Source organism: Triturus cristatus, chromosome 10 (genome assembly GCF_964204655.1).
Source record: "Triturus cristatus chromosome 10, aTriCri1.1, whole genome shotgun sequence".
Taxonomy (NCBI): Eukaryota; Metazoa; Chordata; class Amphibia; order Caudata; family Salamandridae; genus Triturus; species Triturus cristatus.
In genome coordinates this window covers 726,753,183-726,781,173 of record NC_140593.1, presented here as the reverse complement: position 1 = coordinate 726,781,173, position 27,991 = coordinate 726,753,183, and positions in this window count along the sequence as shown.

Here is a 27,991-nt window from a genome sequence, read left to right as displayed (position 1 = left end):
CACTGGCCTCATAGCTACTGTGTTAACTCTTACTCTGGCCTCATAGCTACTGTCTTAACTCTTACTTTGGCCTAATGGTTAAGGTCTTGGACTCTTACTCCGGCCTAATAGCTACTGTCTTAACTCTTACTCTGGCCTCATAGCTACTGTCTTAACTCTTACTCTGGCCTAATAGCTACTGTCTTAACTCTTACTTTGGCCTCATAGCTACTGTCTTAACTCTTACTCTGGCCTAATGGTTAAGGTCTTGGACTCTTACTCTGGCCTAATAGCTACTGTCTTAACTCTTACTCTGGCCTAATAGCTACTGTCTTAACTCTTACTCTGGCCTCATAGCTACTGTCTTAACTCTTACTCTGGCCTCATAGCTACTGTCTTAACTCTTACTCTGGCCTAATGGTTAAGGTCTTGGACTCTTACTCTGGCCTCATAGCTACTGTCTTAACTCTTACTCTGGCCTCATAGTTACTGTCTTAACTCTTATTCTGGCCTCATAGCTACTGTGTTAACTCTTACTCTGGCCTCATAGCTACTGTCTTAACTCTTACTCTGGCCTCAGAGCTACTGCATTAACTCTTACTCTGGCCTAATGGTTAAGGTCTTGGACTCTTACTCTGGCCTAATAGCTACTGTCTTAACTCTTACTCTGGCCTCATAGCTACTGTCTTAACTCTTACTCTGGCCTAATAGCTACTGTCTTAACTCTTACTTTGGCCTCATAGCTACTGTCTTAACTCTTACTCTGGCCTAATGGTTAAGGTCTTGGACTCTTACTCTGGCCTCATAGCTACTGTCTTAATTATTACTCTGGCCTCATAGCTACTGTCTTAACTCTTATCTGGCCTCATAGCTACTGTCTTAACTCTTACTCTGGCCTCATAGCTACTGTCTTAACTCTTACTCTGGCCTCAGAGCTACTGTCTTAACTCTTACTCTGGCCTAATGGTTAAGGTCTTGGACTCTTACTCCGGCCTAATAGCTACTGTCTTAACTCTTACTCTGGCCTCATAGCTACTGTCTTAACTCTTACTCTGGCCTAATAGCTACTGTCTTAACTCTTACTTTGGCCTCATAGCTACTGTCTTAACTCTTACTCTGGCCTAATGGTTAAGGTCTTGGACTCTTACTCTGGCCTAATAGCTACTGTCTTAACTCTTACTCTGGCCTAATAGCTACTGTCTTAACTCTTACTCTGGCCTCATAGCTACTGTCTTAACTCTTACTCTGGCCTAATGGTTAAGGTCTTGGACTCTTACTCTGGCCTCATAGCTACTGTCTTAACTCTTACTCTGGCCTCATAGCTACTGTCTTAACTCTTACTCTGGCCTAATGGTTAAGGTCTTGGACTCTTACTCCGGCCTAATAGCTACTGTCTTAACTCTTACTCTGGCCTCATAGCTACTGTCTTAACTCTTACTCTGGCCTAATAGCTACTGTCTTAACTCTTACTTTGGCCTCATAGCTACTGTCTTAACTCTTACTCTGGCCTAATGGTTAAGGTCTTGGACTCTTACTCTGGCCTAATAGCTACTGTCTTAACTCTTACTCTGGCCTAATAGCTACTGTCTTAACTCTTACTCTGGCCTCATAGCTACTGTTTTAACTCTTACTCTGGCCTAATGGTTAAGGTCTTGGACTCTTACTCTGGCCTCATAGCTACTGTCTTAACTCTTACTCTGGCCTCATAGCTACTGTCTTAACTCTCACACTGGCCTCATAGCTACTGTCTTAACTCTTACTCTGGCCTCATAGCTACTGTCTTAACTCTTACTCTGACCTCATAGCTACTGCCTTAACTCTTACTCTGGCCTTATAGCTACAGTCTTAAATCTTACTCTGGCCTCATAGCTACTGTCTTAACTCTTACTCTGGCCTAATGGTTAAGGTCTTGGACTCTTACTATGGCCTCATAGCTACTGTCTTAACTCTTACTCTGGCCTCATAGCTACTGTCTTAACTCTTACTCTGGCCTAATAGCTACTGTCTTAACTCTTACTCTGGCCTCATAGCTACTGTCTTAACTCCTACTCTGGCCTAATAGTTAAGGTCTTGGACTCTTACTCTGGCCTAATAGCTACTGTCTTAACTCTTACTCTGGCCTAATAGCTACTTTCTTAACTCTTACTCTGGCCTCAGAGCTACTGTCTTAACTCTTAGTCTGGCCTAATGGTTAAGGTCTTGGACTCTTACTCTGGCCTAATGGCTACTATCTTAACTCTTACTCTGGCCTCATAGCCACTGTCTTAACTCTTAATCTGGCCTAATGGTTAAGGTCTTGGACTCTTACTCTGGCCTCATAGCTACTGTCTTAACTCTTACTCTGGACTCATAGCTACTGTCTTAACTCTTACTCTGGCCTCATAGCTACTGTCTTAACTCTTACTCTGGCCTAATAGCTACTGTCTTAACTCTTACTCTGGCCTCATAGCTACTGTCTTAACTCTTACTCTGGCCTAATAGCTACTGTCTTAACTCTTACTCTGGCCTCATAGCTACTGTCTTAACTCTTACTCTGGCCTCATAGCTACTGTCTTAACTCTTACTCTGGCCTAATGGTTAAGGTTTTGAACTCTTACTCTGGCCTCATATCTACTGCCTTAACTCTTACTCTGGCCTCATAGCTACAGTCTTAACTCTTACTCTGGCCTCATAGCTACTGTCTTCACTCTTACTCTGGAATAATGGTTAAGGTCTTGGACTCTTACTCTGGCCTCATAGCTACTGTCTTAACTCTTACTCTGGCCTCATAACTACTGTCTTAACTCTTACTCTGGCCTCATAGCTACTGTCTTAACTCTTACTCTGGCCTAATAGCTACTGTATTAACTCTTACACTGGCCTCAGAGCTACTGTCTTAACTCTTAGTCTGGCCTAATGGTTAAGGTCTTGGACTCTTACTCTGGCCTAATAGCTACTGTATTAACTCGCACTCTGGCCTCATAGCCACTGTCTTAACTCTTACTCTGGCCTAATGGTTAAGGTCTTGGACTCTTAATCTGGCATCATAGCTACTGTCTTAACTCTTACTCTGGCCTCATAGCTACTGTCTTAACTCTTATTCTGGCCTCATAGCTACTGTCTTAACTCTTACTCTGGCCTCGGAGCTACTGTCTTAACTCTTACTCTGGCCTAATGGTGAAGGTCTTGGACTCTTACTCTGGCCTAATAGCTACTGTCTTAACTCTTACTCTGGCCTCATAGCTACTGTCTTAACTCTTACTCTGGCCTAATAGCTACTGTCTTAACTCTTACTTTGGCCTCATAGCTACTGTCTTAACTCTTACTCTGGCCTAATGGTTAAGGTCTTGGACTCTTACTCTGGCCTCAAAGCTACTGTCATAATTATTACTCTGGCCTCATAGCTACTGTCTTAACTCTTACTCTGGCCTAATGGTTAAGGTCTTGGACTCTTCTTCTGGCCTAATAGCTACTGTCTTAACTCTTACTCTGGCCTCATAGCTACTGTCTTAACTCTTACTCTGGCCTAATAGCTACTGTCTTAACTCTTAGTCTGGCCTAATGGTTAAGGTCTTGGACTCTTACTCTGGCCTAATGGCTACTATCTTAACTCTTACTCTGGCCTCATAGCCACTGTCTTAACTCTTAATCTGGCCTAATGGTTAAGGTCTTGGACTCTTACTCTGGCCTCATAGCTACTGTCTTAACTCTTACTCTGGACTCATAGCTACTGTCTTAACTCTTACTCTGGCCTCATAGCTACTGTCTTAACTCTTACTCTGGCCTAATGGTTAAGGTCTTGGACTCTTCTTCTGGCCTAATAGCTACTGTCTTAACTCTTACTCTGGCCTCATAGCTACTGTCTTAACTCTTACTCTGCCCTAATAGCTACTGTCTTAACTCTTAGTCTGGCCTAATGGTTAAGGTCTTGGACTCTTACTCTGGCCTAATGGCTACTATCTTAACTCTTACTCTGGCCTCATAGCCACTGTCTTAACTCTTAATCTGGCCTAATGGTTAAGGTCTTGGACTCTTACTCTGGCCTCATAGCTACTGTCTTAACTCTTACTCTGGACTCATAGCTACTGTTTTAACTCTTACTCTGGCCTCATAGCTACTGTCTTAACTCTTACTCTGGCCTAATAGCTACTGTCTTAACTCTTACTCTGGCCTCATAGCTACTGTCTTAACTCTTACTCTGGCCTAATAGCTACTGTCTTAACTCTTACTCTGGCCTCATAGCTACTGTCTTAACTCTTACTCTGGCCTCATAGCTACTGTCTTAACTCTTACTCTGGCCTAATGGTTAAGGTTTTGAACTCTTACTCTGGCCTCATATCTACTGCCTTAACTCTTACTCTGGCCTCATAGCTACTGTCTTAACTCTTACTCTGGCCTCATAGCTACTGTCTTCACTCTTACTCTGGAATAATGGTTAAGGTCTTGGACTCTTACTCTGGCCTCATAGCTACTGTCTTAACTCTTACTCTGGCCTCATAACTACTGTCTTAACTCTTACTCTGGCCTCATAGCTACTGTCTTAACTCTTACTCTGGCCTAATAGCTACTGTATTAACTCTTACACTGGCCTCAGAGCTACTGTCTTAACTCTTAGTCTGGCCTAATGGTTAAGGTCTTGGACTCTTACTCTGGCCTAATAGCTACTGTATTAACTCGCACTCTGGCCTCATAGCCACTGTCTTAACTCTTACTCTGGCCTAATGGTTAAGGTCTTGGACTCTTAATCTGGCATCATAGCTACTGTCTTAACTCTTACTCTGGCCTAATGGTTAAGGTCTTGGACTCTTACTCTGGCCTCATAGCTACTGTCTTAACTCTTACTCTGGCCTCATAGCTACTGTCTTAACTCTTATTCTGGCCTCATAGCTACTGTCTTAACTCTTACTCTGGCCTCGGAGCTACTGTCTTAACTCTTACTCTGGCCTAATGGTGAAGGTCTTGGACTCTTACTCTGGCCTAATAGCTACTGTCTTAACTCTTACTCTGGCCTCATAGCTACTGTCTTAACTCTTACTCTGGCCTAATAGCTACTGTCTTAACTCTTACTTTGGCCTCATAGCTACTGTCTTAACTCTTACTCTGGCCTAATGGTTAAGGTCTTGGACTCTTACTCTGGCCTCAAAGCTACTGTCATAATTATTACTCTGGCCTCATAGCTACTGTCTTAACTCTTACTCTGGCCTAATGGTTAAGGTCTTGGACTCTTCTTCTGGCCTAATAGCTACTGTCTTAACTCTTACTCTGGCCTCATAGCTACTGTCTTAACTCTTACTCTGGCCTAATAGCTACTGTCTTAACTCTTACTCTGGCCTCATAGCTACTGTCTTAACTCTTACTCTGGCCTAATGGTTAAGGTCTTGGACTCTTACTCTGGCCTCATAGCTACTGTCTTAACTCTTACTCTGGCCTAATAGCTACTGTCTTAACTCTTACTCTGGCCTCATAGCTACTATCTTAACTCGTACTCTGGCCTCATAGCTACTGTCTTAACTCTTACTCTGGCCTCATAGCTACTGTCTTAACTCTTACTCTGGCCTAATGGTTAAGGTCTTGGACTCTTACTCTGGCCTCATAGCTACTGTCTTAACTCTTACTCTGGCCTAATAGCTACTGTCTTAACTCTTACTATGGCCTCATAGCTACTGTCTTAACTCTTACACTGGCCTCATAGCTACTGTCTTAACTCTTACTTTGGCCTCATAGCTACTGTCTTAACTCTTACTCTAACCTCATAGCTACTGTCTTAACTCTTACTCTGGCCTTATAGCTACAGTCTTAAATCTTACTCTGGCCTCATAGCTACTGTCTTAACTCTTACTCTGGCCTAATGGTTAAGGTCTTGGACTCTTACTATGGCCTCATAGCTACTGTCTTAACTCTTACTCTGGCCTCATAGCTACTGTCTTAACTCTTACTCTGGCCTAATAGCTACTGTCTTAACTCTTACTCTGGCCTCATAGCTACTGTCTTAACTCCTACTCTGGCCTAATAGTTAAGGTCTTGGACTCTTACTCTGGCCTAATAGCTACTGTCTTAACTCTTACTCTGGCCTAATAGCTACTTTCTTAACTCTTACTCTGGCCTCAGAGCTACTGTCTTAACTCTTAGTCTGGCCTAATGGTTAAGGTCTTGGACTCTTACTCTGGCCTAATGGCTACTATCTTAACTCTTACTCTGGCCTCATAGCCACTGTCTTAACTCTTAATCTGGCCTAATGGTTAAGGTCTTGGACTCTTACTCTGGCCTCATAGCTACTGTCTTAACTCTTACTCTGGCCTCATAGCTACTGTCTTAACTCTTACTCTGGCCTCATAGCTACTGTCTTAACTCTTACTCTGGCCTAATAGCTACTGTCTTAACTCTTACTCTGGCCTCATAGCTACTGTCATAACTCTTACTCTGGCCTAATAGCTACTGTGTTAACTCTTACTCTGGCCTCATAGCTACTGTCTTAACTCTTACTCTGGCCTCATAGCTACTGTCTTAACTCTTACTCTGGCCTAATGGTTAAGGTCTTGAACTCTTACTCTGGCCTCATATCTACTGTCTTAACTCTTACTCTGGCCTCATAGCTACTGTCTTAACTCTTACTCTGGCCTCATAGCTACTGTCTTCACTCTTACTCTGGCATAATGGTTAAGGTCTTGGACTCTTACTCTGGCCTAATAGCTACTGTCTTAACTCTTACTCTGGCCTAATAGCTACTTTCTTAACTCTTACTCTGGCCTCAGAGCTACTGTCTTAACTCTTAGTCTGGCCTAATGGTTAAGGTCTTGGACTCTAACTCTGGCCTCATAGCTACTGTCTTAACTCTTACTCTGGCCTAATAGCTACTGTCTTAACTCTTACTCTGGCCTCATAGCTACTGTCTTAACTCTTACTCTGGCCTAATGGTTAAGGTCTTGGACTCTTACTCTGGCCTCATAGCTACTGTCTTAACTCTTACTCTGGCCTAATAGCTACTGTCTTAACTCTTACTCTGGCCTAATAGCTACTGTCTTAACTCTTACTCTGGCCTCATAGCTACTATCTTAACTCGTACTCTGGCCTCATAGCTACTGTCTTAACTCTTACTCTGGCCTCATAGCTACTGTCTTAACTCTTACTCTGGCCTAATAGCTACTGTCTTAACTCTTACTCTGGCCTCATAGCTACTGTCTTAACTCTTACTCTGGCCTAATGGTTAAGGTCTTGAACTCTTACTCTGGCCTCATAGCTACTGTCTTAACTCTTACTCTGGCCTAATAGCTACTGTCTTAACTCTTACTATGGCCTCATAGCTACTGTCTTAACTCTTACACTGGCCTCATAGCTACTGTCTTAACTCTTACTTTGGCCTCATAGCTACTGTCTTAACTCTTACTCTAACCTCATAGCTACTGTCTTAACTCTTACTCTGGCCTTATAGCTACAGTCTTACATCTTACTCTGGCCTCATAGCTACTGTCTTAACTCTTACTCTGGCCTAATGGTTAAGGTATTGGACTCTTACTATGGCCTCATAGCTACTGTCTTAACTCTTACTCTGGCCTCATAGCTACTGTCTTATCTCTTACTCTGGCCTAATAGCTACTGTCTTAACTCTTACTCTGGCCTCATAGCTATTGTCTTAACTCCTACTCTGGCCTAATAGTTAAGGTCTTGGACTCTTACTCTGGCCTAATAGCTACTGTCTTAACTCTTACTCTGGCCTAATAGCTACTTTCTTAACTCTTACTCTGGCCTCAGAGCTACTGTCTTAACTCTTAGTCTGGCCTAATGGTTAAGGTCTTGGACTCTTACTCTGGCCTAATGGCTACTATCTTAACTCTTACTCTGGCCTCATAGCCACTGTCTTAACTCTTAATCTGGCCTAATGGTTAAAGTCTTGGACTCTTACTCTGGCCTCATAGCTACTGTCTTAACTCTTACTCTGGCCTCATAGCTACTGTCTTAACTATTACTCTGGCCTCATAGCTACTGTCTTAACTCTTACTCTGGCCTAATAGCTACTGTCTTAACTCTTACTCTGGCCTCATAGCTACTGTCATAACTCTTACTCTGGCCTAATAGCTACTGTGTTAACTCTTACTCTGGCCTCATAGCTACTGTCTTAACTCTTACTCTGGCCTCATAGCTACTGTCTTAACTCTTACTCTGGCCTAATGGTTAAGGTCTTGAACTCTTACTCTGGCCTCATATCTACTGTCTTAACTCTTACCCTGGCCTCATAGCTACTGTCTTAACTCTTACTCTGGCCTCATAGCTACTGTCTTCACTCTTACTCTGGCATAATGGTTAAGGTCTTGGACTCTTACTCTGGCCTAATAGCTACTGTCTTAACTCTTACTCTGGCCTAATAGCTACTTTCTTAACTCTTACTCTGGCCTCAGAGCTACTGTCTTAACTCTTAGTCTGGCCTAATGGTTAAGGTCTTGGACTCTTACTCTGGCCTAATGGCTACTATCTTAACTCTTACTCTGGCCTCATAGCCACTGTCTTAACTCTTAATCTGGCCTAATGGTTAAGGTCTTGGACTCTTACTCTGGCCTCATAGCTACTGTCTTAACTCTTACTCTGGACTCATAGCTACTGTCTTAACTCTTACTCTGGCCTCATAGCTACTGTCTTAACTCTTACTCTGGCCTAATAGCTACTGTCTTAACTCTTACTCTGGCCTCATAGCTACTGTCTTAACTCTTACTCTGGCCTAATAGCTACTGTCTTAACTCTTACTCTGGCCTCATAGCTACTGTCTTAACTCTTACTCTGGCCTCATAGCTACTGTCTTAACTCTTACTCTGGCCTAATGGTTAAGGTCTTGAACTCTTACTCTGGCCTCATATCTACTGTCTTAACTCTTACTCTGGCCTAATGGTTAAGGTCTTGGACTCTTACTCTGGCCTCATAGCTACTGTCTTAACTCTTACTCTGGCCTCATAGCTACTGTCTTAACTCTTACTCTGGCCTAATGGTTAAGGTCTTGGACTCTTACTCTGGCCTCATAGCTACTGTCTTAACTCTTACTCTGGCCTAATAGCTACTGTCTTAACTCTTACTCTGGCCTCATAGCTACTATCTTAACTCGTACTCTGGCCTCATAGCTACTGTCTTAACTCTTACTCTGGCCTCATAGCTACTCTCTTAACTCTTACTCTGGCCTAATAGCTACTGTCTTAACTCTTACTCTGGCCTCATAGCTACTGTCTTAACTCTTACTCTGGCCTAATGGTTAAGGTCTTGGACTCTTACTCTGGCCTCATAACTACTGTCTTAACTCTTACTCTGGCCTAATAGCTACTGTCTTAACTCTTACTATGGCCTCATAGCTACTGTCTTAACTCTTACACTGGCCTCATAGCTACTGTCTTAACTCTTACTTTGGCCTCATAGCTACTGTCTTAACTCTTACTCTAACCTCATAGCTACTGTCTTAACTCTTACTCTGGCCTTATAGCTACAGTCTTAAATCTTACTCTGGCCTCATAGCTACTGTCCTAACTCTTACTCTGGCCTAATGGTTAAGGTCTTGGACTCTTATTATGGCCTCATAGCTACTGTCTTAACTCTTACTCTGGCCTCATAGCTACTGTCTTAACTCTTACTCTGGCCTCATAGCTACTGTCTTAACTCTTACTCTGGCCTCATAGCTACTGTCTTAACTCCTACTCTGGCCTAATAGTTAAGGTCTTGGACTCTTACTCTGGCCTAATAGCTACTGTCTTAACTCGTACTCTGGCCTAATAGCTACTTTCTTAACTCTTACTCTGGCCTCAGAGCTACTGTCTTAACTCTTAGTCTGGCCTAATGGTTAAGGTCTTGGACTCTTACTCTGGCCTAATGGCTACTATCTTAACTCTTACTCTGGCCTCATAGCCACTGTCTTAACTCTTAATCTGGCCTAATGGTTAAGGTCTTGGACTCTTACTCTGGCCTCATAGCTACTGTCTTAACTCTTACTCTGGCCTCATAGCTACTGTCTTAACTCTTACTCTGGACTCATAGCTACTGTCTTAACTCTTACTCTGGCCTCATAGCTACTGTCTTAACTCTTACTCTGGCCTAATAGCTACTGTCTTAACTCTTACTCTGGCCTCATAGCTACTGTCTTAACTCTTACTCTGGCCTAATAGCTACTGTCTTAACTCTTACTCTAGCCTTATAGCTACTGTCTTAACTCTTACTCTGGCCTAATAGCTACTGTCTTAACTCTTACTCTGGCCTCATAGCTACTGTCTTAACTCTTACTCTGGCCTAATGGTTAAGGTCTTGAACTCTTACTCTGGCCTCATATCTACTGTCTTAACTCTTACTCTGGCCTCATAGCTACTGTCTTAACTCTTACTCTGGCCTCATAGCTACTGTCTTCACTCTTACTCTGGCATAATGGTTAAGGTCTTGGACTCTTACTCTGGCCTCATAGCTACTGTCTTAACTCTTACTCTGGCCTCATAACTACTGTCTTAACTCTTACTCTGGCCTCATAGCTACTGTCTTAACTCTTACTCTGGCCTAATAGCTACTGTCTTAACTCTTACACTGGCCTCAGAGCTACTGTCTTAACTCTTAGTCTGGCCTAATGGTTAAGGTCTTGGACTCTTACTCTGGCCTAATAGCTACTGTATTAACTCGCACTCTGGCCTCATAGCCACTGTCTTAACTCTTACTCTGGCCTAATGGTTAAGGTCTTGGACTCTTAATCTGGCCTCATAGCTACTGTCTTAACTCTTACTCTGGCCGAATAGCTACTGTCTTAACTCTTACTCTGGCCTCATAACTACTGTCTTAACTCTTACTCTGGCCTCATAGCTACTGTCTTAACTCTTACTCGGGCCTCATAGCTACTGTCTTAACTCTTACTCTGGCCTCATAGCTACTGTCTTAACTCTGGCCTCATAGCTACTGTCTTAACTCTTACTCTGGCCTCATAGCTACTGTCTTAACTCTTACTCTGGCCTAATAGCTACTGTCTTAACTCTAACTCTGGCCTCATAGCTACAGTCTTAACTCTTACTCTGGCCTAATGGTTAAAGTCTTGGACTCTTACTCTGACCTCATAGCTACTGTCTTAACTCTTACTCTGGCCTTATAGCTACAGTCTTAAATCTTACTCTGGCCTCATAGCTACTGTCTTAACTCTTACTCTGGCCTAATGGTTAAGGTCTTGGACTCTTACTATGGCCTCATAGCTACTGTCTTAACTCTTACTCTGGCCTCATAGCTACTGTCTTAACTCTTACTCTGGCCTAATAGCTACTGTCTTAACTCTTACTCTGGCCTCATAGCTACTGTCTTAACTCTTACTCTGGCCTAATAGCTACTGTCTTAACTCTTACTTTGGCCTCATAGCTACTGTCTTAACTCTTACTCTGGCCTAATGGTTAAGGTCTTGGACTCTTACTCTGGCCTCATAGCTACTGTCTTAATTATTACTCTGGCCTCATAGCTACTGTCTTAACTCTTACTCTGGCCTAATGGTTAAGGTCTTGGACTCTTCTTCTGGCCTAATAGCTACTGTCTCAACTCTTACTCTGGCCTCATAGCTACTGTCTTAACTCTTACTCTGGCCTAATAGCTACTGTCTTAACTCTTACTCTGGCCTCATAGCTACTGTCTTAAGTCTTACTCTGGCCTAATGGTTAAGGTCTTGGACTCTTACTCTGGCCTCATAGCTACTGTATTAACTCTTACTCTGGCCTAATAGCTACTGTCTTAACTCTTACTCTGGCCTCATAGCTACTATCTTAACTCGTACTCTGGCCTCATAGCTACTGTCTTAACTCTTACTCTGGCCTCATAGCTACTGTCTTAACTCTTACTCTGGCCTAATAGCTACTGTCTTAACTCTTACTCTGGCCTCAAAGCTACTGTCTTAACTCTTACTCTGGCCTAATGGTTAAGGTCTTGGACTCTTACTCTGGCCTCATAGCTACTGTCTTAACTCTTACTCTGGCCTAATAGCTACTGTCTTAACTCTTACTATGGCCTCATAGCTACTGTCTTAACTCTTACACTGGCCTCATAGCTACTGTCTTAACTCTTACTCTGGCCTCATAGCTACTGTCTTAACTCTTACTCTGACCTCATAGCTACTGTCTTAACTCTTACTCTGGCCTTATAGCTACAGTCTTAAATCTTACTCTGGCCTCATAGCTACTGTCTTAACTCTTACTCTGGCCTAATGGTTAAGGTCTTGGACTCTTACTCTGGCCTAATAGCTACTGTCTTAACTCTTACTCTGGCCTAATAGCTACTGTCTTAACTCTTACTCTGGCCTAATGGTTAAGGTCTTGGACTCTTACTCTGGCCTCATAGCTACTGTCTTAACTCTTACTCTGGCCTAATAGCTACTGTCTTAACTCTTACTCTGGCCTCATAGCTACTATCTTAACTCGTACTCTGGCCTCATAGCTACTGTCTTAACTCTTACTCTGGCCTCATAGCTACTGTCTTAACTCTTACTCTGGCCTAATAGCTACTGTCTTAACTCTTACTCTGGCCTCATAGCTACTGTCTTAACTCTTACTCTGGCCTAATGGTTAAGGTCTTGGACTCTTACTCTGGCCTCATAGCTACTGTCTTAACTCTTACTCTGGCCTAATAGCTACTGTCTTAACTCTTACTATGGCCTCATAGCTACTGTCTTAACTCTTACACTGGCCTCATAGCTACTGTCTTAACTCTTACTTTGGCCTCATAGCTACTGTCTTAACTCTTACTCTAACATCATAGCTACTGTCTTAACTCTTACTCTGGCCTTATAGCTACAGTCTTAAATCTTACTCTGGCCTCATAGCTACTGTCTTAACTCTTACTCTGGCCTAATGGTTAAGGTCTTGGACTCTTACTATGGCCTCATAGCTACTGTCTTAACTCTTACTCTGGCCTCATAGCTACTGTCTTAACTCTTACTCTGGCCTAATAGCTACTGTCTTAACTCTTACTCTGGCCTCATAGCTACTGTCTTAACTCCTACTCTGGCCTAATAGTTAAGGTCTTGGACTCTTACTCTGGCCTAATAGCTACTGTCTTAACTCTTACTCTGGCCTAATAGCTACTTTCTTAACTCTTACTCTGGCCGCAGAGCTACTGTCTTAACTCTTAGTCTGGCCTAATGGTTAAGGTCTTGGACTCTTACTCTGGCCTAATGGCTACTATCTTAACTCTTACTCTGGCCTCATAGCCACTGTCTTAACTCTTAATCTGGCCTAATGGTTAAGGTCTTGGACTCTTACTCTGGCCTCATAGCTACTGTCTTAACTCTTACTCTGGCCTCATAGCTACTGTCTTAACTCTTACTCTGGCCTAATAGCTACTGTCTTAACTCTTACTCTGGCCTCATAGCTACTGTCTTAACTCTTACTCTGGCCTAATAGCTACTGTATTAACTCTTACTCTGGCCTCATAGCTACTGTCTTAACTCTTACTCTGGCCTCATAGCTACTGTCTTAACTCTTACTCTGGCCTAATGGTTAAGGTCTTGAACTCTTACTCTGGCCTCATATCTACTGTCTTAACTCTTACTCTGGCCTCATAGCTACTGTCTTAACTCTTACTCTGGCCTCATAGCTACTGTCTTCACTCTTACTCTGGCATAATGGTTAAGGTCTTGGACTCTTACTCTGGCCTCATAGCTACTGTCTTAACTCTTACTCTGGCCTAATGGTTAAGGTCTTGAACTCTTAATCTGGCCTCATAGCTACTGTCTTAACTCTTACTCTGGCCTCATAGCTACTGTCTTAACTCTTACTCTGGCCTCATAGCTACTGTCTTAACTCTTATTCTGGCCTCATAGCTACTGTATTAACTCACACTCTGGCCTCATAGCCACTGTCTTAACTCTTACTCTGGCCTAATGGTTAAGGTCTTAACTCTTACTCTGGCCTAATAGCTACTGTCTTAACTCTTACTCTGGCCTCATAGCTACTGTCTTAACTCTTACTCTGGCCTAATAGCTACTGTCTTAACTCTTACTCTGGCCTCATAGCTACTGTCTTAACTCTTACTCTGGCCTCATAGCTACTGTCTTAACTCTTACTCTGGCCTAATGGTTAAGGTCTTGAACTCTTACTCTGGCCTCATATCTACTGTCTTAACTCTTACTCTGGCCTCATAGCTACTGTCTTAACTCTTACTCTGGCCTCATAGCTACTGTCTTCACTCTTACTCTGGCATAATGGTTAAGGTCTTGGACTCTTACTCTGGCCTCATAGCTACTGTCTTAACTCTTACTCTGGCCTCGTAACTACTGTCTTAACTCTTACTCTGGCCTCATAGCTACTGTCTTAACTCTTACTCTGGCCTAATAGCTACTGTCTTAACTCTTACACTGGCCTCAGAGCTACTGTCTTAACTCTTAGTCTGGCCTAATGGTTAAGGTCTTGGACTCTTACTCTGGCCTAATAGCTACTGTATTAACTCGCACTCTGGCCTCATAGCCACTGTCTTAACTCTTACTCTGGCCTAATGGTTAAGGTCTTGGACTCTTAATCTGGCCTCATAGCTACTGTCTTAACTCTTACTCTGGCCTAATGGTTAAGGTCTTGGACTCTTACTCTGGCCTCATAGCTACTGTCTTAACTCTTACTCTGGCCTCATAGCTACTGTCTTAACTCTTATTCTGGCCTCATAGCTACTGTCTTAACTCTTACTCTGGCCTCGGAGCTACTGTCTTAACTCTTACTCTGGCCTAATGGTTAAGGTCTTGGACTCTTACTCTGGCCTAATAGCTACTGTCTTAACTCTTACTCTGGCCTCATAGCTACTGTCTTAACTCTTACTCTGGCCTAATAGCTACTGTCTTAACTCTTACTTTGGCCTCATAGCTACTGTCTTAACTCTTACTCTGGCCTAATGGTTAAGGTCTTGGACTCTTACTCTGGCCTCATAGCTACTGTCTTAATTATTACTCTGGCCTCATAGCTACTGTCTTAACTCTTACTCTGGCCTAATGGTTAAGGTCTTGGACTCTTCTTCTGGCCTAATAGCTACTGTCTTAACTCTTACTCTGGCCTCATAGCTACTGTCTTAACTCTTACTCTGGCCTAATAGCTACTGTCTTAACTCTTACTCTGGCCTCATAGCTACTGTCTTAAGTCTTACTCTGGCCTAATGGTTAAGGTCTTGGACTCTTACTCTGACCTCATAGCTACTGTCTTAACTCTTACTCTGGCCTAATAGCTACTGTCTTAACTCTTACTATGGCCTCATAGCTACTGTCTTAACTCTTACACTGGCCTCATAGCTACTGTCTTAACTCTTACTCTGGCCTCATAGCTACTGTCTTAACTCTTACTCTGACCTCATAGCTACTGTCTTAACTCTTACTCTGGCCTTATAGCTACAGTCTTAAATCTTACTCTGGCCTCATAGCTACTGTCTTAACTCTTACTCTGGCCTAATGGTTAATGTCTTGGACTCTTACTATGGCCTCATAGCTACTGTCTTAACTCTTACTCAGGCCTCATAGCTACTGTCTTAACTCTTACTCTGGCCTAATAGCTACTGTCTTAACTCTTACTCTGGCCTCATAGCTACTGTCTTAACTCCTACTCTGGCCTAATAGTTAAGGTCTTGGACTCTTACTCTGGCCTAATAGCTACTGTCTTAACTCTTACTCTGGCCTCATAGCTACTGTCTTAACTCTTACTCTGGCCTAATAGCTACTGTCTTAACTCTTACACTGGCCTCAGAGCTACTGTCTTAACTCTTAGTCTGGCCTAATGGTTAAGGTCTTGGACTCTTACTCTGGCCTAATAGCTACTGTATTAACTCGCACTCTGGCCTCATAGCCACTGTCTTAACTCTTACTCTGGCCTAATGGTTAAGGTCTTGGACTCTTAATCTGGCCTCATAGCTACTGTCTTAACTCTTACTCTGGCCTAATGGTTAAGGTCTTGGACTCTTACTCTGGCCTCATAGCTACTGTCTTAACTCTTACTCTGGCCTCATAGCTACTGTCTTAACTCTTATTCTGGCCTCATAGCTACTGTATTAACTCGCACTCTGGCCTCATAGCCACTGTCTTAACTCTTACTCTGGCCTAATGGTTAAGGTCTTGGACTCTTACTCTGGCCTCATAGCTACTGTCTTAACTCTTACTCTGGCCTCATAGCTACTGTCTTAACTCTTACTCTGGCCTCATAGCTACTGTCTTAACTCTTACTCTGGCCTAATAGCTACTGTCTTAACTCTTACTTTGGCCTCATAGCTACTGTCTTAACTCTTACTCTGGCCTAATGGTTAAGGTCTTGGACTCTTACTCTGGCCTCATAGCTACTGTCTTAATTATTACTCTGGCCTCATAGCTACTGTCTTAACTCTTACTCTGGCCTAATGGTTAAGGTCTTGGACTCTTCTTCTGGCCTAATAGCTACTGTCTTAACTCTTACTCTGGCCTCATAGCTACTGTCTTAACTCTTACTCTGGCCTAATAGCTACTGTCTTAACTCTTACTCTGGCCTCATAGCTACTGTCTTAAGTCTTGCTCTGGCCTAATGGTTAAGGTCTTGGACTCTTACTCTGACCTCATAGCTACTGTCTTAACTCTTACTCTGGCCTAATAGCTACTGTCTTAACTCTTACTATGGCCTCATAGCTACTGTCTTAACTCTTACACTGGCCTCATAGCTACTGTCTTAACTCTTACTCTGGCCTCATAGCTACTGTCTTAACTCTTACTCTGACCTCATAGCTACTGTCTTAACTCTTACTCTGGCCTTATAGCTACAGTCTTAAATCTTACTCTGGCCTCATAGCTACTGTCTTAACTCTTACTCTGGCCTAATGGTTAAGGTCTTGGTCTCTTACTATGGCCTCATAGCTACTGTCTTAACTCTTACTCAGGCCTCATAGCTACTGTCTTAACTCTTACTCTGGCCTAATAGCTACTGTCTTAACTCTTACTCTGGCCTCATAGCTACTGTCTTAACTCCTACTCTGGCCTAATAGTTAAGGTCTTGGACTCTTACTCTGGCCTAATAGCTACTGTCTTAACTCTTACTCTGGCCTAATAGCTACTTTCTTAACTCTTACTCTTGCCTCAGAGCTACTGTCTTAACTCTTAGTCTGGCCTAATGGTTAAGGTCTTGGACTCTTACTCTGGCCTAATGGCTACTATCTTAACTCTTACTCTGGCCTCATAGCCACTGTCTTAACTCTTAATCTGGCCTAATGGTTAAGGTCTTGGACTCTTACTCTGGCCTCATAGCTACTGTCTTAACTCTTACTCTGTCCTCATAGCTACTGTCTTAACTCTTACTCTGGCCTCATAGCTACTGTCTTAACTCTTTCTCTGGCCTCATAGCTACTGTCTTAACTCTGACTCTGGCCTAATAGCTACTGTCTTAACTCTTACTCTGGCCTCATAGCTACTGTCTTAACTCTTACTCTGGCCTAATAGCTACTGTCTTAACTCTTACTCTGGCCTCATAGCTACTGTCTTAACTCTTACTCTGGCCTCATAGCTACTGTCTTAACTCTTACTCTGGCCTAATGGTTAAGGTCTTGAACTCTTACTCTGGCCTCATATCTACTGTCTTAACTCTTACTCTGGTCTCATAGCTACTGTATTAACTCTTACTCTGGCCTCATAGCTACTGTCTTCACTCTTACTCTGGCATAATGGTTAAGGTCTTGGACTCTTACTCTGGCCTCATAGCTACTGTCTTAACTCTTACTCTGGCCTCATAACTACTGTCTTACCTCTTACTCTGGCCTCATAGCTACTGTCTTAACTCTTACTCTGGCCTCATAGCTACTGTCTTAACTCTTACTCTGGCCTCATAGCTACTGTCTTAACTCTTACTCTGGCCTAATAGCTACTGTCTTAACTCTTACTCTGGCCTCATAGCTACTGTCTTAACTCTTACTCTGGCCTAATAGCTACTGTCGTAACTCTTACTCTGGCCTCATAGCTACTGTCTTAACTCTTACTCTGGCCTCATAGCTACTGTCTTAACTCTTACTCTGGCCTCATAGCTACTGTCTTAACTCTTACTCTGGCCTAATAGCTACTGTCTTAACTCTTACTCTGGCCTAATAGCTACTGTCTTAACTCTTACTCTGGCCTAATAGCTACTGTCGTAACTCTTACTCTGGCCTCATAGCTACTGTCTTAACTCTTACTCTGGCCTAATGGTTAAGGTCTTGAACTCTTACTCTGGCCTCATATCTACTGTCTTAACTCTTACTCTGGCCTCATAGCTACTGTCTTAACTCTTACTCTGGCCTCATAGCTACTGTCTTCACTCTTACTCTGGCATAATGGTTAAGGTCTTGGACTCTTACTCTGGCCTCATAACTACTGTCTTAACTCTTACTCTGGCCTCATAGCTACTGTCTTAACTCCTACTCTGGCCTAATAGCTACTGTCTTAACTCTTACACTGGCCTCAGAACTACTGTCTTAACTCTTACTCTGGCCTAATGGTTAAGGTCTTGGACTCTTACTCTGGCCTAATAGCTACTGTATTAACTCGCACTCTGGCCTCATAGCCACTGTCTTAACTCTTACTCTGGCCTAATGGTTAAGGTCTTGGACTCTTAATCTGGCCTCATAGCTACTGTCTTAACTCTTACTCTGGCCGAATAGCTACTGTCTTAACTCTTACTCTGGCCTCATAGCTACTGTCTTAACTCTTACTCTGGCCTAATGGTTAATGTCTTGGACTCTTACTCTGGCCTCATAGCTACTGTCTTAACTCTTACTCTGGCCTAATAGCTACTGTCTTAACTCTTACTCCGGCCTCATAGCTACTGTCTTAACTCTTACTCTGGCCTAATAGCTACTGTCTTAACTCTTACTTTGGCCTCATAGCTACTGTCTTAACTCTTACTATGGCCTAATGGTTAAGGTCTTGGACTCTTACTCTGGCCTCATAGCTACTGTCTTAATTATTACTCTGGCCTCATAGCTACTGTCTTAACTCTTACTCTGGCCTAATGGTTAAGGTCTTGGACTCTTCTTCTGGCATAATAGCTACTGTCTTAACTCTTACTCTGGCCTCATAGCTACTGTCTTAACTCTTACTCTGGCCTAATAGCTACTGTCTTAACTCTTACTCTGGCCTCATAGCTACTGTCTTAACTCTTACTCTGGCCTAATGGTTAAGGTCTTGGACTCTTACTCTGGCCTCATAGCTACTGTCTTAACTCTTACTCTGGCCTAATAGCTACTGTCTTAACTCTTACTCTGGCCTCATAGCTACTATCTTAACTCGTACTCTGGCCTCATAGCTACTGTCTTAACTCTTACTCTGGCCTCATAGCTACTGTCTTAACTCTTACTCTGGCCTCATAGCTACTATCTTAACTCGTACTCTGGCCTCATAGCTACTGTCTTAACTCTTACTCTGGCCTCATAGCTACTGTCTTAACTCTTACTCTGGCCTAATAGCTACTGTCTTAACTCTTACTCTGGCCTCATAGCTACTGTCTTAACTCTTACTCTGGCCTAATGGTTAAGGTCTTGGACTCTTACTCTGGCCTCATAGCTACTGTCTTAACTCTTACTCTGGCCTAATAGCTACTGTCTTAACTCTTACTATGGCCTCATAGCTACTGTCTTAACTCTTACACTGGCCTCATAGCTACTGTCTTAACTCTTACTCTGGCCTCATAGCTACTGTCTTAACTCTTACTCTGACCTCATAGCTACTGTCTTAACTCTTACTCTGGCCTTATAGCTACAGTCTTAAATCTTACTCTGGCCTCATAGCTACTGTCTTAACTCTTACTCTGGCCTAATGGTTAAGGTCTTGGACTCTTACTCTGGCCTAATAGCTACTGTCTTAACTCTTACTCTGGCCTAATAGCTACTGTCTTAACTCTTACTCTGGCCTAATGGTTAAGGTCTTGGACTCTTACTCTGGCCTCATAGCTACTGTCTTAACTCTTACTCTGGCCTAATAGCTACTGTCTTAACTCTTACTCTGGCCTCATAGCTACTATCTTAACTCGTACTCTGGCCTCATAGCTACTGTCTTAACTCTTACTCTGGCCTCATAGCTACTGTCTTAACTCTTACTCTGGCCTAATAGCTACTGTCTTAACTCTTACTCTGGCCTCATAGCTACTGTCTTAACTCTTACTCTGGCCTAATGGTTAAGGTCTTGGACTCTTACTCTGGCCTCATAGCTACTGTCTTAACTCTTACTCTGGCCTAATAGCTACTTTCTTAACTCTTACTATGGCCTCATAGCTACTGTCTTAACTCTTACACTGGCCTCATAGCTACTGTCTTAACTCTTACTTTGGCCTCATAGCTACTGTCTTAACTCTTACTCTAACCTCATAGCTACTGTCTTAACTCTTACTCTGGCCTTATAGCTACAGTCTTAAATCTTACTCTGGCCTCATAGCTACTGTCTTAACTCTTACTCTGGCCTAATGGTTAAGGTCTTGGACTCTTACTATGGCCTCATAGCTACTGTCTTAACTCTTACTCTGGCCTCATAGCTACTGTCTTAACTCTTACTCTGGCCTAATAGCTACTGTCTTAACTCTTACTCTGGCCTCATAGCTACTGTCTTAACTCCTACTCTGGCCTAATAGTTAAGGTCTTGGACTCTTACTCTGGCCTAATAGCTACTGTCTTAACTCTTACTCTGGCCTAATAGCTACTTTCTTAACTCTTACTCTGGCCTCAGAGCTACTGTCTTAACTCTTAGTCTGGCCTAATGGTTAAGGTCTTGGACTCTTACTCTGGCCTAATGGCTACTATCTTAACTCTTACTCTGGCCTCATAGCCACTGTCTTAACTCTTAATCTGGCCTAATGGTTAAGGTCTTGGACTCTTACTCTGGCCTCATAGCTACTGTCTTAACTCTTACTCTGGCCTCATAGCTACTGTCTTAACTCTTACTCTGGCCTCATAGCTACTGTCTTAACTCTTACTCTGGCCTAATAGCTACTGTCTTAACTGTTACTCTGGCCTCATAGCTACTGTCTTAACTCTTACTCTGGCCTCATAGCTACTGTCTTAACTCTTACTCTGGCCTCATAGCTACTGTCTTAACTCTTACTCTGGCCTAATGGTTAAGGTCTTGAACTCTTACTCTGGCCTCATATCTACTGTCTTAACTCTTACTCTGGCCTCATAGCTACTGTCTTAACTCTTACTCTGGCCTCATAGCTACTGTCTTCACTCTTACTCTGGCATAATGGTTAAGGTCTTGGACTCTTACTCTGGCCTCATAGCTACTGTCTTAACTCTTACTCTGGCCTCATAACTACTGTCTTAACTCTTACTCTGGCCTCATAGCTACTGTCTTAACTCTTACTCTGGCCTAATAGCTACTGTCTTAACTCTTACACTGGCCTCAGAGCTACTGTCTTAACTCTTAGTCTGGCCTAATGGTTAAGGTCTTGGACTCTTACTCTGGCCTAATAGCTACTGTATTAACTCGCACTCTGGCCTCATAGCCACTGTCTTAACTCTTACTCTGGCCTAATGGTTAAGGTCTTGGACTCTTAATCTGGCCTCATAGCTACTGTCTTAACTCTTACTCTGGCCGAATAGCTACTGTCTTAACTCTTACTCTGGACTAATAGCTACTGTCTTAACTCTTACTCTGGCCTAATGGTTAAGGTCTTGGACTCTTACTCTGGCCTCATAGCTACTGTCTTAACTCTTACTCTGGCCTAATAGCTACTGTCTTAACTCTTACTCTGGCCTCATAGCTACTATCTTAACTCGTACTCTGGCCTCATAGCTACTGTCTTAACTCTTACTCTGGCCTCATAGCTACTGTCTTAACTCTTACTCTGGCCTTATAGCTACAGTCTTAAATCTTACTCTGGCCTCATAGCTACTGTCTTAACTCTTACTCTGGCCTAATGGTTAAGGTCTTGGACTCTTACTCTGGCCTAATAGCTACTGTCTTAACTCTTACTCTGGCCTAATAGCTACTGTCTTAACTCTTACTCTGGCCTAATGGTTAAGGTCTTGGACTCTTACTCTGGCCTCATAGCTACTGTCTTAACTCTTACTCTGGCCTAATAGCTACTGTCTTAACTCTTACTCTGGCCTCATAGCTACTATCTTAACTCGTACTCTGGCCTCATAGCTACTGTCTTAACTCTTACTCTGGCCTCATAGCTACTGTCTTAACTCTTACTCTGGCCTAATAGCTACTGTCTTAACTCTTACTCTGGCCTCATAGCTACTGTCTTAACTCTTACTCTGGCCTAATAGCTACTGTCTTAACTCTTACTCTGGCCTCATAGCTACTGTCTTAACTCTTACTCTGGCCTAATGGTTAAGGTCTTGGACTCTTACTCTGGCCTCATAGCTACTGTCTTAACTCTTACTCTGGCCTAATAGCTACTTTCTTAACTCTTACTATGGCCTCATAGCTACTGTCTTAACTCTTACACTGGCCTCATAGCTACTGTCTTAACTCTTACTTTGGCCTCATAGCTACTGTCTTAACTCTTACTCTAACCTCATAGCTACTGTCTTAACTCTTACTCTGGCCTTATAGCTACAGTCTTAAATCTTACTCTGGCCTCATAGCTACTGTCTTAACTCTTACTCTGGCCTAATGGTTAAGGTCTTGGACTCTTACTATGGCCTCATAGCTACTGTCTTAACTCTTACTCTGGCCTAATAGCTACTGTCTTAACTCTTACTCTGGCCTCATAGCTACTGTCTTAACTCTTACTCTGGCCTAATGGTTAAGGTCTTGGACTCTTACTCTGGCCTCATAGCTACTGTCTTAACTCTTACACTGGCCTCATAGCTACTGTCTTAACTCTTACTTTGGCCTCATAGCTACTGTCTTAACTCTTACTCTAACCTCATAGCTACTGTCTTAACTCTTACTCTGGCCTTATAGCTACAGTCTTAAATCTTACTCTGGCCTCATAGCTACTGTCTTAACTCTTACTCTGGCCTAATGGTTAAGGTCTTGGACTCTTACTATGGCCTCATAGCTACTGTCTTAACTCTTACTCTGGCCTCATAGCTACTGTCTTAACTCTTACTCTGGCCTAATAGCTACTGTCTTAACTCTTACTCTGGCCTCATAGCTACTGTCTTAACTCCTACTCTGGCCTAATAGTTAAGGTCTTGGACTCTTACTCTGGCCTAATAGCTACTGTCTTAACTCTTACTCTGGCCTAATAGCTACTTTCTTAACTCTTACTCTGGCCTCAGAGCTACTGTCTTAACTCTTAGTCTGGCCTAATGGTTAAGGTCTTGGACTCTTACTCTGGCCTAATGGCTACTATCTTAACTCTTACTCTGGCCTCATAGCCACTGTCTTAACTCTTAATCTGGCCTAATGGTTAAGGTCTTGGACTCTTACTCTGGCCTCATAGCTACTGTCTTAACTCTTACTCTGGCCTCATAGCTACTGTCTTAACTCTTACTCTGGCCTCATAGCTACTGTCTTAACTCTTACTCTGGCCTAATAGCTACTGTCTTAACTGTTACTCTGGCCTCATAGCTACTGTCTTAACTCTTACTCTGGCCTCATAGCTACTGTCTTAACTCTTACTCTGGCCTCATAGCTACTGTCTTAACTCTTACTCTGGCCTAATGGTTAAGGTCTTGAACTCTTACTCTGGCCTCATATCTACTGTCTTAACTCTTACTCTGGCCTCATAGCTACTGTCTTAACTCTTACTCTGGCCTCATAGCTACTGTCTTCACTCTTACTCTGGCATAATGGTTAAGGTCTTGGACTCTTACTCTGGCCTCATAACTACTGTCTTAACTCTTACTCTGGCCTCATAGCTACTGTCTTAACTCTTACTCTGGCCTAATAGCTACTGTCTTAACTCTTACACTGGCCTCAGAGCTACTGTCTTAACTCTTAGTCTGGCCTAATGGTTAAGGTCTTGGACTCTTACTCTGGCCTAATAGCTACTGTATTAACTCGCACTCTGGCCTCATAGCCACTGTCTTAACTCTTACTCTGGCCTAATGGTTAAGGTCTTGGACTCTTAATCTGGCCTCATAGCTACTGTCTTAACTCTTACTCTGGCCGAATAGCTACTGTCTTAACTCTTACTCTGGCCTAATAGCTACTGTCTTAACTCTTACTCTGGCCTAATGGTTAAGGTCTTGGACTCTTACTCTGGCCTCATAGCTACTGTCTTAACTCTTACTCTGGCCTAATAGCTACTGTCTTAACTCTTACTCTGGCCTCATAGCTACTATCTTAACTCGTACTCTGGCCTCATAGCTACTGTCTTAACTCTTACTCTGGCCTCATAGCTACTGTCTTAACTCTTACTCTGGCCTAATAGCTACTGTCTTAACTCTTACTCTGGCCTCATAGCTACTGTCTTAACTCTTACTCTGGCCTAATGGTTAAGGTCTTGGACTCTTACTCTGGCCTCATAGCTACTGTCTTAACTCTTACTCTGGCCTAATAGCTACTTTCTTAACTCTTACTATGGCCTCATAGCTACTGTCTTAACTCTTACACTGGCCTCATAGCTACTGTCTTAACTCTTACTTTGGCCTCATAGCTACTGTCTTAACTCTTACTCTAACCTCATAGCTACTGTCTTAACTCTTACTCTGGCCTTATAGCTACAGTCTTAAATCTTACTCTGGCCTCATAGCTACTGTCTTAACTCTTACTCTGGCCTAATGGTTAAGGTCTTGGACTCTTACTATGGCCTCATAGCTACTGTCTTAACTCTTACTCTGGCCTCATAGCTACTGTCTTAACTCTTACTCTGGCCTAATAGCTACTGTCTTAACTCTTACTCTGGCCTCATAGCTACTGTCTTAACTCCTACTCTGGCCTAATAGTTAAGGTCTTGGACTCTTACTCTGGCCTAATAGCTACTGTCTTAACTCTTACTCTGGCCTAATAGCTACTTTCTTAACTCTTACTCTGGCCTCAGAGCTACTGTCTTAACTCTTAGTCTGGCATAATGGTTAAGGTCTTGGACTCTTACTCTGGCCTAATGGCTACTATCTTAACTCTTACTCTGGCCTCATAGCCACTGTCTTAACTCTTAATCTGGCCTAATGGTTAAGGTCTTGGACTCTTACTCTGGCCTCATAGCTACTGTCTTAACTCTTACTCTGGCCTCATAGCTACTGTCTTAACTCTTACTCTGGCCTCATAGCTACTGTCTTAACTCTTACTCTGGCCTCATAGCTACTGTCTTAACTCTTACTCTGGCCTAATAGCTACTGTCTTAACTGTTACTCTGGCCTCATAGCTACTGTCTTAACTCTTACTCTGGCCTAATAGCTACTGTCTTAACTCTTACTCTGGCCTCATAGCTACTGTCTTAACTCTTACTCTGGCCTCATAGCTACTGTCTTAACTCTTACTCTGGCCTAATGGTTAAGGTCTTGAACTCTTACTCTGGCCTCATATCTACTGTCTTAACTCTTACTCTGGCCTCATAGCTACTGTCTTAACTCTTACTCTGGCCTCATAGCTACTGTCTTCACTCTTACTCTGGCATAATGGTTAAGGTCTTGGACTCTTACTCTGGCCTCATAGCTACTGTCTTAACTCTTACTCTGGCCTCATAGCTACTGTCTTAACTCTTACTCTGGCCTAATAGCTACTGTCTTAAATCTTACACTGGCCTCAGAGCTACTGTCTTAACTCTTAGTCTGGCCTCATAGCTACTGTCTTAACTCTTACTCTGGCCTCATAGCTACTGTCTTCACTCTTACTCTGGCATAATGGTTAAGGTCTTGGACTCTTACTCTGGCCTCATAGCTACTGTCTTAACTCTTACTCTGGCCTCATAACTACTGTCTTAACTCTTACTCTGGCCTCATAGCTACTGTCTTAACTCTTACTCTGGCCTAATAGCTACTGTCTTAACTCTTACACTGGCCTCAGAGCTACTGTCTTAACTCTTAGTCTGGCCTAATGGTTAAGGTCTTGGACTCTTACTCTGGCCTAATAGCTACTGTATTAACTCGCACTCTGGCCTCATAGCCACTGTCTTAACTCTTACTCTGGCCTAATGGTTAAGGTCTTGGACTCTTAATCTGGCCTCATAGCTACTGTCTTAACTCTTACTCTGGCCGAATAGCTACTGTCTTAACTCTTACTCTGGCCTAATAGCTACTGTCTTAACTCTTACTCTGGCCTAATGGTTAAGGTCTTGGACTCTTACTCTGGCCTCATAGCTACTGTCTTAACTCTTACTCTGGCCTAATAGCTACTGTCTTAACTCTTACTCTGGCCTCATAGCTACTATCTTAACTCGTACTCTGGCCTCATAGCTACTGTCTTAACTCTTACTCTGGCCTCATAGCTACTGTCTTAACTCTTACTCTGGCCTAATAGCTACTGTCTTAACTCTTACTCTGGCCTCATAGCTACTGTCTTAACTCTTACTCTGGCCTAATGGTTAAGGTCTTGGACTCTTACTCTGGCCTCATAGCTACTGTCTTAACTCTTACTCTGGCCTAATAGCTACTTTCTTAACTCTTACTATGGCCTCATAGCTACTGTCTTAACTCTTACACTGGCCTCATAGCTACTGTCTTAACTCTTACTTTGGCCTCATAGCTACTGTCTTAACTCTTACTCTAACCTCATAGCTACTGTCTTAACTCTTACTCTGGCCTTATAGCTACAGTCTTAAATCTTACTCTGGCCTCATAGCTACTGTCTTAACTCTTACTCTGGCCTAATGGTTAAGGTCTTGGACTCTTACTATGGCCTCATAGCTACTGTCTTAACTCTTACTCTGGCCTCATAGCTACTGTCTTAACTCTTACTCTGGCCTAATAGCTACTGTCTTAACTCTTACTCTGGCCTCATAGCTACTGTCTTAACTCCTACTCTGGCCTAATAGTTAAGGTCTTGGACTCTTACTCTGGCCTAATAGCTACTGTCTTAACTCTTACTCTGGCCTAATAGCTACTTTCTTAACTCTTACTCTGGCCTCAGAGCTACTGTCTTAACTCTTAGTCTGGCCTAATGGTTAAGGTCTTGGACTCTTACTCTGGCCTAATGGCTACTATCTTAACTCTTACTCTGGCCTCATAGCCACTGTCTTAACTCTTAATCTGGCCTAATGGTTAAGGTCTTGGACTCTTACTCTGGCCTCATAGCTACTGTCTTAACTCTTACTCTGGCCTCATAGCTACTGTCTTAACTCTTACTCTGGCCTCATAGCTACTGTCTTAACTCTTACTCTGGCCTCATAGCTACTGTCTTAACTCTTACTCTGGCCTAATAGCTACTGTCTTAACTGTTACTCTGGCCTCATAGCTACTGTCTTAACTCTTACTCTGGCCTAATAGCTACTGTCTTAACTCTTACTCTGGCCTCATAGCTACTGTCTTCACTCTTACTCTGGCATAATGGTTAAGGTCTTGGACTCTTACTCTGGCCTCATATCTACTGTCTTAACTCTTACTCTGGCCTCATAGCTACTGTCTTAACTCTTACTCTGGCCTCATAGCTACTGTCTTCACTCTTACTCTGGCATAATGGTTAAGGTCTTGGACTCTTACTCTGGCCTCATAGCTACTGTCTTAACTCTTACTCTGGCCTCATAACTACTGTCTTAACTCTTACTCTGGCCTCATAGCTACTGTCTTAACTAGGGGTGGGCGGAATTTGCGGAATTAACCTTCGCAAATTATCGCGAGAATGTTTAAAATTATCGCAAACAAGCAGAAATATCGCGAAGATGCGGAAGTTTTTTTCCGGCATGTTCGCGAGATTTTCTGCATGGTTGCGGGTCGCCAACTTACCCATGTGGTTGCTTGCGGGCGCGGCCATCTTGTTTTGAGTTGTTCTCGCGGTGCATGATCGCGAGAAGAAAGACGTGATCGCGCGACGCATGACGTCACTGCGGGCGCGAACTGTCGCGAGACAGCGCAAATGGCTAAAAACAATACAACATCTCATGGAGAACGCGACCGGATCAAGAAAACTTGTCGGCGAACGCAGGGATTCAGGTAAGGCGATCGCGCGCGCGCGAGAATGTATTATTTTACAGCGCGAGCAAGAAACAAATTATCGCCAAGCTGCGGAAACCGGAATTTTTGACATTTTCGCGCTCTCCGCGGAACGCAAAAATGT